The sequence below is a fragment of the Anopheles coustani genome, chromosome 3 (assembly GCF_943734705.1).
Source record: "Anopheles coustani chromosome 3, idAnoCousDA_361_x.2, whole genome shotgun sequence".
Taxonomy (NCBI): Eukaryota; Metazoa; Arthropoda; class Insecta; order Diptera; family Culicidae; genus Anopheles; species Anopheles coustani.
In genome coordinates this window covers 74,131,501-74,146,545 of record NC_071288.1, presented here as the reverse complement: position 1 = coordinate 74,146,545, position 15,045 = coordinate 74,131,501, and the positions used below count along the sequence as shown (strand labels likewise).

General features: G+C 41.6%; 1 non-coding gene across 1 annotated transcript; it reads left to right on the top strand.

The window, feature by feature from the left end:
* Nucleotides 1-6,287: 6,287 nt before the first annotated feature.
* Nucleotides 6,288-6,370, top strand: Trnal-cag (transfer RNA leucine (anticodon CAG)). Its single transcript has one exon. It is a non-coding gene; the product is annotated as a tRNA-Leu (tRNA).
* Nucleotides 6,371-15,045: the final 8,675 nt, after the last annotated feature.

Genomic DNA, 15,045 nt, shown 5'->3' with positions numbered 1-15,045 from the left:
CGATGACTCCACTCGCCACACAATCCACGAAGGTGTTCACGGGAACGTGAGGTACCGTTGCGGATCATCAACCGTACCGCCCTTCACCACCTCCTACCACCAGCCGTTTGCTTCGTCCTCGTGGGAAACGTGTCGATCGATTTTTCCACCACGAAACAATAAGACACCAAAGGTCGCGCACGTGACTTATCGATCGCAATATTTATCTCCCACTTCAAAGTACGCTGCACGTGAGAAAATTAATGTGGTGGAGAGGAGGGAAAAAAACGCTTCACAATCAACACACGAAACGCATAGGTTTGTTTTTCAATGCTGTACTGCCAGCTCCGTGAGCGAAGGTCAAGAATCAGAACGAACGGCAGGATCTGGATGTGGAGCAAAAATCGGAACCAAAACAAAACACCGAAAAATAAAACGCACGGAAAACGAAGGGCGCACAGGCAAAAGAAACGGAAACGCCGAGCCGCTGCTGCAAACAAGCTTCACGCGAAACACGTCCTGCCGTCGCGCGGGACAGCTCAATACTGAAAATGAAAAGGCAGCAAATAAAACAACCCCGCGCGGACGGCGGCGGCGACGGTTCGCGACGACGGCCCCAACACGGGCCAAAACCAACGGTGCTTGGCGTGAGCTCGAGGAGCTGCCGCGAGCGTGCGAGCGACCAAACCGAGCGAGCAAGCGACGAACCTTCGAAGCGTGTGTGCGCGCCCCAAGAAGTCAGTCAGTCGGTCGATCGTGCCGTTCGTGGGTGATCGTGGGCAGCCGCGCGGTTCCTTGTTGCCCCCCTGGAGGGGGGGGTCGATGGCGGAGGACTGGCAAGGGGGAGATCGTGGACCACGAACGCGATCAAGGTGGAAAACTCGGAGCAAACGCTTCACATCTATCGCTCGATCTAACGGCCAACAGCTGAGCGGAGCTTAAGCCGAAGGAGAGAAAAAGAGAGAAAAGGAAAGGAAAACTATGCGCGAGAGTGTTACATCCAGCATCCACGCGGTTCCCTTTTTTTCAAAATAAACCGACGCGATCTCCGCGTAAGGGAAGAAAGAGAATGGCGGGTTGTTTATGCGCTCGATTTCTCGCGGAAAGTCAGCCGAGTCAACACGAACTCCCGCGTTTGTAGAGAGCACACAAGCGGAAGCTTCAACACTTGTTGGTCACCAAGATGTGTTCTCTCAAACCACAGACACGAAACCTTCGCGAGCTTCTCGGGGAGACCTTCGATCGCGCAGCCGCGAAATCGACGAAGCATCTTCGCGGATTTTCTTTAGCGCGATCGAGAGCACTCTCTCAAGATCCTTCAAGCAAGCAGAATCGAATGCATCTTGTGGGTCTTAGGAACGGTTTCATCCCACCCAAGTGTTTTGTACTTCAGAAAAGAGACAAGGTTGAACGATAGATTCCTCTAATGGAAGCGGGTGGCTTTCAGTAGAGATTTTCCTCACTATAAGTAAAACATTATCATGTGGTGAAGAAGGAGCATTACAATAGAAAATTTGTGAAAAATGTACGCATACAGATCTACCTAGATTTCCCTCTAAAACATTGTTACAATTTTTACTAAAATAGGAAATTCTTTTTAAATGGAAAGTGCTGTTATGCATACCTTGAATCAAACACGATATAAAGAGAATCCATTCCATTCAAACATTTCAACGGTTTTTCATGCTAAAACATAAAACGCGAGCAGTTTTCTTTTGAAAGCATCTAAAAGAGTAGCTTTTTTTGTGTATTCAGAACAAGTCCAACACTTCTATCATTCAAATTGACTCCGTTGCCAAAACGGTAAATCAACTACGTTTGATTATTGGTTCGTTCTTCCAGCTATATCGCGGAGTGAACAAATTTTGATAGTTGAATATTTTTTTATATTTCGTGTCCACTAAACTCGGCAAATATGGATGTTTTTAGTAAGCTGTCACTTATCCTTGCTGTAGGACTGTAAAGTGTCACTAAGAACGAAGCGATAAAAAGGTCCTTTCAACTGGCCATACAGTACGCGGCCAAACATCTTAGACAAGATGGGCATTGGTATTCAAAAGCGTCGATCAAGGACAGCCACTCAAAAGAAAAGGTTTAATGCTCTGTTGTGTGCGAAAGAACTGACAAAATTTCCGTCGTAAAGCGTTATGTAGATCATATCTAAAAAGCAGAAATATTGTTATAAAGTGCCAAACTTACATAACTTTAAATTGAAATTCGCTCCATTCAATCATGCTCCGTCGTCTTGATTTTTCTTTGGGGATTCAATCGCACGTTCTCCACATTTCAATTGCCCATAAGCTGGTTGTATCAGCAACATACACGGAAAAATAAGACTGGCTGTCTCTGAATTAGCGTCTCCATGATCGGTCCTGGTGCGCTTGGTTCTCGGTTTGAAGTCACTAACTTGCCACGAATGTTAAGTATTTTCAGTTTGTTCCACAAATATGAAGCATGAACAAAAATATCGAAGCGTATTTACTTTTGACAAGAAGTACCGACAGTTACATAGCATTGATTGCTATAGTAACCAGCTTGATTTATGAAAGAGTAAAGATACTTGGATTAACAAAAAACTTTTCATGTTGAAATTGTGTTTTGAAGCAATTTAAAATTTTCGCGCGGTACCGGGCCCGAACCTTATGAAACACGTTCAATAGAGTCAAGTAAAAAAAAAAATTCGACACCGGGTAACTAGCAATGGTCTTCGTATAATTTAACAAAAAAAAAAGAAAAACAATGCACTTCCAACAGAAGTGATGGCGAATTTCCTTAGAACTGTTTTCTCCAATACACGATTCTTCAAGTGCTTCAAAACACATACAAAACACAAATTCATGTAAAATACAGTCACACACAAAACAAAAATATCGCCATGATGTACAAATCAACCAGCACGAAATCCAGAGCTCACTTTGATGGACAAACACGAGGAAACTGAAGGATTTAATTGATCCACATTTCTTAGCCATAAATATTTCAAAGCTTCCTAAGATTGATATGAAGTTGAAAAATACCGATTTAAATGGTTCGACAAGTGATTTGGACGACAAGTGAACAAGTGATAGCTGGACTTGGAATAAAACGTTGAATGTTATATTTAACTAAAATTTCATATTCCACCTCCTAGAAGATAGCTTTCACATAAAAAAAAATCATAGTGCCCGTGTAACAAATGGGTGAGTATCGTTTAAAAATAAAGAAAAAAATGTGTAAAAAAACAGTTAATTTTGTGTTTTCTACGATAAGTTTGGTAAGTAGACGTATGCGAGTCGTCTCGATCGTTGACTGCAGTACTTTGGGGTTTTGCTCGTTAAGATTTCTGAGTCATCGGTTTCTTGTTTCACGTCAAACTGATAACATTCTGAATTCTTTAATAATATCTTGAACGATAAAAACTGTACTTTACCATTTCCTATTTTTGCTTCTATTTTAATGAAAATGTATATAATATATTCCGGTGTGTGCAAAGTTCGAAATACTATAATTAAATTCGTATGGAATAATACGTTTGTTGATGTCATGGACATTTCCATCAAAAAGCTGACAAAGCATAGAGTTTACCCTCTTCTTCGCCAATTTGAGGCATTGTGCTGTGAAACGTATATTCGCAAAATATTTTATACTGTACAATATCTCGAAGCGTTTATATTTATTGGTTATAGGTTATCGCTTTGAGTTCTTGAACCACCAACGTATCAAATCCATCTCTGAAGTGTCTTTTCCTCGTAATTTAAATGATGTGTTACATTAGAATTAGAGTCCTCGACAAACAGGCTATATATTCAAGAGTCTGTAACTTTACAGGAAATAGCAGATGGCTGACAATAAAACGATATCTTGAAATTAAGTACAATTAAGGGCTTTTAGAATGTATTTCCAATGGTTATATTTCCGTCATTCAAAATTGAATTTCCATAATACCACCGTACAAGTAACTCCCGAAATAATGTGTTAAGGTTCCAACTGCGAGGCCACCAGTATGAAATTAATTTTAGTTATTGAAAGCGAAGCATGTAAATTTTTGAATAATAAATGATTCCTGTTTCTACTACTACTTGTACAATCTAATGGCGTTACTAATAAACAGAACAAATTAAACTAACGGAGCGAGACAAGTTACCATCCATGCAAAACATTGATTTGTTAGCTTAGAATAACAAACCACAACCCAACATGTACACACTTCAACAATCTTGGTACCTCAAAGCATCGACCCAAAGCGCGGAACAGTGAACCGTAACATTCGTCTGGTAACCTAGTGCGATCAAAGGCTGCAGCCACAATCACCCCCAAAAGATCGCCGTCCGAGCGGCATGATTAACGATCGGCGCGCAAACAGCTGAGCGGTCGAAGGCAGAAAAGCGGAATGGACAACCCCCTTCGACAACACGGGGTTCAACAAGGGGTCTCGTCGACATTGACCCTTCGGTGTCGCGGACCGCGTTTGTTGGCGTGGCAGACGGTTCTTTCACTTGAAGCTGGATAGGAAAAACAAGCAAAACAGGCAAAGCTGATCCCGAGGAAGAGGCGAGTTCGGACCGAGATGTGGCGGAAAACCACGCGAACCGGTTCCACCGCGTGGCGGGGCGGTTGTTGATGGGGATCGCCCGCCTCGAAACGCAACCTGAAGATGCAGTTGCTGTTGATGGATTCGAATGGGAATTCGCTCCCTCGCAGCCGTTCCGAAAAAAGTGCCGTTTTAATGCTAATGATGACCATCGCTTTCGCGTCCTTTCACGCGCCACCGAAACTGCAACGCGAGAAGCTGCGTCTTGGGTGGATTTTTATTCGATGCTCTCTTGGTCTCTCTCCCTCTCTCTCGTTCACGTTTTTCTTTTTTTCTAATTTCTAATCATGTTTATTTTTCTTACACTCCTTACAAGAGTTCAGTTCTGCAAGAGGACTGTTGGGAAGGGCTTTCTTCTACTCACCAAACGGGAGGACCGGGAAACTGTTGTCCGTGGACCTGTTGTAAAGGGTTCAGGTCCCATACTGTTTCGGCCTACCATCGGAAGGAGAAAGGAGAAAGAGAGAGTGAAATCGAGACAAGGAGCTGCACAAACCGAACCCCGGACGGCGATAATCGAATGAAGCTGCACCCAACAACGAACGATGGGTCAACGAGGTGAGCAGAACGTACTGCGCCAAGTGAAAGGGCGGGCGCAAATGCGCGGAAAATGGATAAAAATTATTTACTTATCAAGTCCGCCCGCTCCGTACTCCCCAGTGCCGTCCGCAAACCCGGGTATGTGGGTGTGGGTGTGGGTGGATGGGAACAGGCTCTCCAGTTGGATGAGGAAGAAGCTCGAACCTGGAAAACCGGAGGAAGAACCAGCATCCAGGTCGTCGCAAGCTGATGGGAAAACGACCGCCCAACTCCCCCACAGACGATCGGTGCGAACGGGTCTCGAATTTTTCCACTCCAACGGAACGAAACCGGTTCTGGTCGTGGAGGTGGACGCTTCTTTCCTTTTTCCTAAGCCACTTTCGCGGGGTTTTGCGTTCGCGTCCGGTCGTAAAAGATTCCAACCTTCCTCTCCGCGGTCGCGGTTGATTAGGAGAGAAAGGAAAGGAAGGCATCCTCATGAAGAAGATCGACCCGTTCGCTTGCCTTACGATCCTCCAGGGTGGTGAGAGGATGTAGGAGGGGGAGTCATAAATCTGTTGGCTTTTCAGCGAGTGGATATGCGTAAAATGCGCTGATACTTTTCGCAACGCTTCACACGCGGAATGGAATGGTAAAGTGCAACGGTAAGACGCATCCATCGGACATTTTACGATAGGCTTCCGCGTGGAACAGTTTGTTGAAGGGATGTGTTCTTTACTTTTTTCAATCTACGTCGTTATCTACCAGTCTTGAGATAAAGAAGCGCTAGTGCTGGAAGGAGGTTATGGATGATGCTGATGTTGCTTAGTGTCATAGATCTCTTAGTCCGTTGAACATGGCGGCACGACGCGCTGCTATTTATATTCGGATTTTAGAAGCGAGACAGTGCTGCTATGAAGCAGTGCTATGATCGTTCTATTTTTGAAAATTGTTATTTCAACCAACTACTGCACGGCTCATCAAGTTTTCGAAGTTGGGTCTCGGGAAAAATGTCTTCCAAAAAAAAGTTAAACATAGCAGTGGTGGATGTTTAAAAATAAACGTACTGCCGAGCATTGTATGTGTCAAACAGCGAACCAAATACTCGCTTGTAACCAGCACGGCATTCCACCAAGAACAAGAAGTTACCACAAAACAGAACAGCCATGCGGTTACTTGCTTATGTACGGGATCATTTGATGCGCACCTGTAATCACAAGTCAGGATGGCCGAGCGGTCTAAGGCGCTACGTTCAGGTCGTAGTCTTCTCTGAAGGCGTGGGTTCGAATCCCACTTCTGACAAATTAGGTTTTTTATGGAACCAAGAATTTATAGAGTTATTCATTGTTGGAATTGGTGCTATTGTGTAAAAACGATAAATAAGTAATCTAAAGTACAAAAACATAATAATAAGCAAAGTAAAGGAGCAGACAGACTGGTGCATCTTATTTTAGTGTATAAGTTAAATACACTTATATTTTAATGGACACTATGCAGAATTGGGGAAGCGTATAAATAACAGAAAACGGTATTAGGGGTTTCTGTTCTATCAGGGGTCGTGAAACACGATCGTTTATCTTAACTTTAACTTAGAAGTATGAAATAAGCGTTTCAATAACGTGATAAAATATAACCGAAATTATCTTATCGGTTTTAGTAGTATTTGGCAAAACAAAGTAGACATACAAATATAGCCATCAGGAAACGAAGCTTCCTTGTGACATGACGCAGTGTTGCGCTGACTTCTGCATGGTATCTGCAACCTTCCACTTTCCTCCAACGTCAAACAATCGATGGAACTGAGATAGAACCGGGTGCAAATGGTACAATTACCGTGCGGTGTTAGTGCAACAGGTTGCCGTTACCTTCTTTCGGACGCGTTACGAACGACTCGAGCCGAAATCCTTCCCGAATACACAGCGCATGCTTCCGAAAAGTATTATAAACGATTTCGTTTAGTTCTTCGGTAGCTTCGTGAAAGTATTGTCCTGCTCCTTGCAGTTGCCGTTGGACCACAGTCTCATCGACATATACGATTTCCGACGGCTCATGATATGGTGGAAATACGAATGCAACTCTGGGCAATCATAAGACCTTTTTTGTACATAAACATTTCACGTTCAATAAAATAACTCCCACACCTGAAACCGTTTCCAATTTGGAGAAAAAGAAATTAATTCCAGAGATAGATCTTATGGGATTTTTCAACACTCTTTGTAGATTAGAATGAAAGTAGTTGTGAGTTGATACCATGTACTTTATCACACAAATTTTATAACAAAAAATTTTATAAAATTACTTGCGATTATCTTTACTTACCGTTAAAATAGTGCTCATACGCTTTGGGTAATAACAATGCCACAAAATTTAATTCAGTAAATTAAGTGAACAACTACATGTTTCCAAACACACTCTTTTTACACATAATTGTAAAATCTTTATTTGAAATATGTTATTCTGTTCTCAAAGTTCGCATCTTATACTGTTGTGACGATCTTGTAGGAAATTTTGTTTGACCGACCAAATTGCAGTTGAGGCGAAGATCAAGAGCACTTGACCATCAAGTACACATTCCCTATTCATCTGTCGTACTGCAGGTGTTCTTGATGAAGTCCGAATTGAAGCGATTTCATTCCTTCGTTCAGAGCGCTTTTGGCATCGATGTAAGAGAAAAAGAATTTTCAAAATTGTCACAAACGAACAATGCGGCACTTTCGAGTATCAATTTTTTTTTCATCATCATCGTTTTGTGATATTATAATTGATATATAAACAAAACTTCAATAGAAAAGTATTTTATTTTCATATTAAATCAAATCCTAAAAGTTTCTTTAGCTTATTAAAACAAGTAACGTTAACAAGAATAAATAACTAGATACACATGAAAACAAACACAGCAGCAAACATGGAATGAAAACTGATCTCGGTTCTACGAAGTATTACCGTAAAATGTTGTATCTTTTTATTTACTTACGGTTTCCTTACACGTATCACTTAATTGTAAAGTAGCCGGAAACATTGTTGTTTGAAATAGCTCACTGCATTTCAATGCATTTTTGTTGTGCTGAGATTGCTGTATTGTTTTTTTGTTTTACTCTGACGAAAAGAATTCGTCAGCACTTCCCAAAACTCGTCGTCACTTGGAGATGAAATTTGCTGAAAAGAGGAGAAAAGGAAAAACCGTACTTCAACGTAAATGTGAATAGTCGAATGCTCCGACCTGCATCGGTTGCTGCAGCTCAACCCCGCACACGGCTGCATCACGTCCGGCGCAATGCATACACGCTCTCGTCGGCAAACACATCCTCACCGGCGGCAGAAAGCGGTACGTAAATGAAGTCAGTGCCACTTGATGAAGTCAGCAGCGGTAGAACAACGGCCCGGAGGTTCGGGGGTGTTTACCTTGGTGCGGTTTCGCTTCGGGTGGCTGCCTTTCATGGTCCAATTGAAGGGCCGACCCTTCTTCGGATGCAGCCCGCGTGCGTGGCAAGGGTGGTGGAGGCATGTTCCGGCCATGCAGACGGTGTGCATGCGTTGGCATGCATTCGGCATTTGTAAAGCGCGTGCGAAACCAGCCGCCCCTCGTTCGAAGCGTCCGCAGCCGGGGCGCGTCGGCGTCTGGCGGGAAAATCTAATCCATATTTTACCCGACCCAGCCCGGCTGGAGCTGACCAACCGATGCCCCGGCCTGACCTTGTCCCAGGGCGTTGGGCTTCGTTAGGCAGATCGGACCACAATGCGTTCGTTCGATGGATGCCCAGAATAGCAATCGACCACATCGTCCGGTCTCGGGCAGGGAGGCTGTTTTAAGCAAATAAGTTAGCTTAGATTTCGGTCCTCTCGGAAGCATTACTTAGCTCCCTTCGCCACTTCCCCTTTCCTCGCAGCTTGAACCGTCTCCTAAACGATTGACCAGTTCTTTAGAAAGGATGTAAGTCAAGTCGTCCACTAGTCCTTTGTGAAAGGATTTTTTTTCAGAAACATGTTCAATAATGACTCGCTTTAGAATGCCCATTTCACCTGCCAACATTCTTCCTAACCATTGGTTTATTTCAAAACGAACCAGTTTGGTATGTAATACTGAGCTAGTATACATAGCAGAACTCATTTTGCTAAGTGATGTTCAAAATAATTGATTTCTGTTATTCTGGAAAAATTGCAGTGAGAAAAAAGTTTTGATATAACCAAAAGCAGGGACGAATTTTCGAAGGGCAATTCCGTGGAAGTTCTCAACCTTTTTTATAAAAATGTTATGCTAGTGAGATGCAATAAATGAAATGAAATTTCTTCATTTCTTCATTTTCTAATTGAGGAACTATCGAATCAAATTTGTTTTATTCGTAGAAAACTGAATGAATGTTGCAAAAAGAAGAACATAAAAATATTAATTAAAGACTTAAAAATTACAATCAAAGCATCTAAGGATAATGATGTTTACTAAATTTTTTTTCAAGCGTTCAAGGTTGCAGCTATAAGTTGAAGTTGAAGTTGAATCTCATAAACATGCAATACATTTACCATTTAATTCTATATTTAAAAATTTGTTAAATTACAATTTGAAGATATGTGGTTTAATATCTTTAATAAGGTACCGATTTTAATTTAAAGTAAAATTTTCCTTAATGTTATTTTATTGAAACATTTTCATTGCCAAAAGCCTGATTTGCAAAGCCTTATTTCATACGAATCCATTAATAACTTTTCTAGGGAATCATTTTCCACGAATATCACTTTCTATGCTATTTGCTTAATAATTGACAGGTAATTATTTTTTTACTTTTTCATTGGATATTTTTTAAATTTAACAATATTTGTTTTATTTACAATCGTGAAATGTTTCAACAAGAAAAAGCACTAATAATGTTAAGTAAAATAACTATGCTTGGAAATGTGCAGTACAATACTTTTGCTACCCCTTGTCCATTATCCTTGAAGTTTTCGGAGAATTTTCATCTTTTTTAATCAAATCGTTACACTGATCTCTTTAATTTACATTAGTGCGTCAATCTCATATTAAACCCCAAAAACCCCGGCACCTGTTCTAAATCAGAACACAATTCAGATAAATTGGATCAATACTATTTTCCTAATCTTGATTTACTTTCATTCAAAAGCTAACTCAGAACGTTATCATTTTTTTATAAAACAAACAACTGTATTGCAAAATAATAAAAATGATTCCCATATAAAAATTTAGAAAAACAAATGGGCCAAAAGAATGAGGTCTTCGAAAGCTCGGGGCCCAAAACACCTGCTTAGGTTACCCCAAGATCTGCCTCTGGTTTTATCCCTTTGTTATTATGTGATGGTAATAAAATTTACAATTAATCATGTGTCAAGTCTGCTCTGTGATAATCAGCTAATTGAAAAAAATGTCTTTAAAACTACTATGATTTGTATTGGATGATGAGAATTTTAAATTAAATTGGTATTGCTAGAAATGCAAGAAGCAAAGTTAAAATCTTTTTTTTCCATCACTGTTACTTGCTTCGAAATAAACCAAACGCAAAGGACTCCAGATGCATTCATTTTTTTTTCGTTTCTTTGCAACGCTCTAACACTTTCATTTCTTCCGTCGTACCTTCCGGACTGGCAGCAAAAACGAAAATCACTACAGTTACACCATTAAAAGGATGCAACCTGCATGCGAGCTATCGGCATTCATCACACCGGAATGAACTTCGCTTTCACATTTCCCGGGAAACGTGGGACGCATTTCGGCTCGCAGCGCACCACGATCCGGGCAAACACACAGCGGACGCCCTGTCGACGCCTCCAGCTGCTCGTGGAAATGCGTCAGCGAGGTGGAAAAATTTAGATATCCAAATTAAAGCTCCACTTCTCGGCCGACGGTAGTCGAATCGCTTTGGGTGCTTCAAGGCAGATCCAGTTTAACGGCGCTGGCGTCATGGCGTTGTCCTTTTCGTGTCGAGAGGTTCTAATGAGCATAAGCATTAGGAACGCTCGGTGATCCACATCGGCCTGCATCAGCATGCAGTGACTGCATGGGTTTGATAAAAAAGAAAAACGAAAAAAGCCCTACTTTTATGTAAACGTAAACTTTTTACGTATGGCAGGTTGTTTGCGATTGTTGGATCGTTGCCTACAGAATAATGATCTTGAACGGCCTTAGGACACCTTATGGGCGACACTATCACAACCTAGATACACCGTTTTTAACTCATGTCCATTTTGGATCATCAAACAAGATAAGCTACCCGACCTATCGTTGAACGTTTTTCGAAAGCAACCCATTTTCTACACGTAACCGGGCGCCTCCATTGGGTGCAAAGTCAGTTTCAAGGATAGAAATACGAGAAAGCATGTCCGTTCGAAGTGGATAATGAATGAAAGTAAATCGACCGAATCTTATGGCATTCACATAGGGCATAATAGATGCTCAACGACTAAAAGCAAGATTCGTAAGGTCAACGCTCAAAAATAGGAAAAAGAAATGCGAAAGAGAAATAAACCAATAAATATGAAGCGATTTTGAACTTACAGTTTGTTAAACAATGTCCCATAAAAAAGAAGTGAAAAAGCACATCGATACCGATCTACAATTATCGTTAAATATTGGCGGTACACGAACGAATTCGGAATAGTTCTCCCTAAACGCGTGGGGAAAACCCAGCGAAAGATGCATTACTTTTATTCCACCATTTCACTGTAAAACTTTTGAAAAAGATTTCCACAGACTCTGTTTCTTCCTCCAACGTTTGGTTGCATTTCTTTTTTTTACTGAATCTCAACTGAAACCATCGAAAACCTGTAAAGTACAGCGTGAGCAAAGATTACAACCATAAACAATGGTCGATGAGGTGATAAAGTCATCGGAGACAGCGATTTCCCATCGTCCGCCCGGCATCGGTTCACGTTGGCGCGTGGGCAAATTTATGGTAATCAATTTGGACTGTCTGGCCGTTGGGAGAAAGTTTTCCTTTGGCTCCGTTTCGTCTGCCAGGTCGGTTTTTGGCTATCGAATTTTACTTTTTGTACTGGCAAAGTGTACAAAATTGGTGAAGTTTAATCGAAATGAACCATCAATTTGAGGACCACTGGGAAAATTATTTAACCTACAGATGAAGTTGATTTTTTTAGCACAAGTTCGATGTGGATATTAAATGGCAATACTGTTTGATTGATGTAAGACGAATTGAGCTATGGATCACGGGACAATTGATAATGATTATTTGAAATTACTACCTAAAGGAACAGTTCCACTGAACCAAATAAAAATGTTTCTGTTTGAGAAACCGCTTCGCATATTTTTGACTCTATAACCGAAGATTCTATATTGGAAAAATATCGTTAAAAATGTTGTTTGTGTATGATTTGTTTTCTTCTGTTGTAGGAACAGCTACAACCTCATCGCTTTAAAAGTCAAATCTCTTGTTAAATCTTGATAGAGAGAACATTTAAATTTAAACATTTTTTTTAAGTCTTGCGTAAATGAATACTCCTTAAAATACAAGAGGGTTTTCAAAATTCGGAATTCCCTCAGAAAAGGCAACCAAGCAGATACATGAATGTGAAACACGCAGAAAGGTTAGAGCCGTCGATGTCCTGGATGTTTTTTTCGAAAATCAAAAGTCGATGACCGTACAAAAGAATCATTGAAAAACTTTCCCTCGATCGGTCGCGTAATTTTTCGCTCTACCCATTCCGGCCGCTACTGAGTTGTCGAGGGAAAATAAAATACAGTGGATTCGTTTGAACTCGATTGGAAGTGGAGCGAGGGACCCGCTTTCTTCTCGCCGTCACTATCATTAAGGATACGAAGTTGTAACGTCAAAAAATCCCCGATTGCTGCGACCGCTCGAAAGAACGAACGGTATTGAACGTTGGGGCGCACGGAGAGCTAACGGAAAAAAGATGGCGTTTATAAATCTTCCGGCCAAGCGCGAACTCGATGCCACCTCGCGCACAAGGACAGCTGTGGCCCGTCTTCGCAAGTACTCGTTGGGGAAGACCGGCGGGGGAGAAAGGTAAAAGTTTTTAATTAAAAGAAATTTTATGTTTCTCGAGAGGTGGTTCAGCACTAGCGCAGTTCCAAGATCGGCCCGTAATCTACATTGCCTTTCGACAACTTCAGTGCAACCTTCCGGTGAGTGGGTGCACTGCAAGAAACAGTAGCATTGATCTTCGATTCCTTTTCAATCCACCGGTTGGGCTCCTCTGGTCGGTGGCCGCGGGATGGATTTGTTGCTTAATTTTCCATGAAGTAATTACCGCCCCCCGGGGGGGGGGGGGGGGGGGGGAGTGCTTGGAGCCATTTGTCATGCGGTGGGGGAATGAGGGGCAAGATTGTTCGACGGTGCAAATTCTTTGGTCCCTCTGAGAGTTGTACTTAGGACCAAAAACTTGCTTGGATTGAATTATATTTTGAAATGGCCGGCGAAGAACTGCACGAAGGCTCACTGAAAGCTACCAAAAGCTCTCCTCAATTGTACCGACTTTCTGAAAAAGCACCAGATGCTCTGTTGGTTGCATATACTTTGGAGCTTTAAAAATTATCCAACTCTAGGCGGACGCTCTCTTTAAAAATTAAATATACGTTCGTTTGCAGTCCTAGTAGATTCTCATAATTATTTACAAAATTTAAAAACGGTTGTATGACATCTTCTTTATTACCAAAACAAACTAAATATAACATCTATTTTTAAGAAAACCCACAAAAATCGATTCATTTTGTATTCACAAGTTCTCTTCAAGAACAAGGATTGGGTTTTAAATAAGAAGAGTCCATTTATCGTCTGAAGAAATATAATTTAATGGGGAAAAGAAAAGCGAAAGATAACAATGGGAACGATATTGACATTGCCATCGCCTTCGTTTACCTGTAGCTGTTTTCATGTCGGTTTCTTAATGATTGATTCTTGTCGTTCCCGTTAGCGAAACGCCCCAAGGGGGGCGATGTTTCGGGGTAAAATTATTCAAAATAATGAATCACAATTTGTTTAATCCACATCTCGCTGCAATGCGATATTTTACGTTTAAGGAGGCGTAAAATTAAGCTTGAAGGACCTAGAAAAAAAAGTAGATGAAAATATAATAAGATTCCTTAACTAGTATTTGTTTGTATTTTTCATCGTTCTTCGCATTTTGATAACCCAGCACATATTATAAACCCAAATTCCTATTACTATTGCATTTATAATGGTACTCCATGTCACTGTAGACATGGTTTGAAAGAATGAATCAATTTACCTCACCCAATGTACCGATAAATCTTTCGACAGTGTCCGACCTTCCGACGCTGGGGAAATAATCCTACCCAGAAGCGTTACGTTACCAATGGCATCCTAAATCTTTGTGACGAAACTTTTCCAGCCTGACACCGACGGTCCCTCATTCTTGCTTCACGACAGCGAACCTCTAGGCTGAACGGCTTGGTTTTAAGGTTTTCCAAGGATAAATGTGCGTCAGCTTACTTATTGACCGACGTGACATTGGCTATCTGGCGAAATAACACGTTGCTCCGGAGGATGACATTGAGAAGACCACGAAGAGGGACCATAGTAGGTTTTGGTAGTGCAATTATTTCAACCCACACTCCCAATAGAAAGCTGCTCAGTCGAGCACTATAAACACAGCCCAGGCACTCCTCGTTCCTGCTTTCCGAGCACCAGGCCGACGCACGTCAAAGTGTCATTCAGAAGCATAATCCTTGCATATTTATATACTCACGCCGAGGGCCTACACTTTTATGGATGACACTGCAGTTGCCGCCGTCGAAAAAGCCTTCGCAAGGATACGCAAGAGTAGGGCGTTCGAACAACGGTATCTTCCCCGCACACCCGAGCGCACACTCCATTGAGCAGAAAATTTTCCACCACCCCCAAAATGGTTTCCTCTAGGCGACCCTTAATGTGGTGTGCTACACTTTGAGGACACTTTCAGGCGGACTCTAGGCGGCCTCGCCAGTGGGAATATTCACTAAAACGGCGATTATGGTTCCATCTAATTGTCAGCTA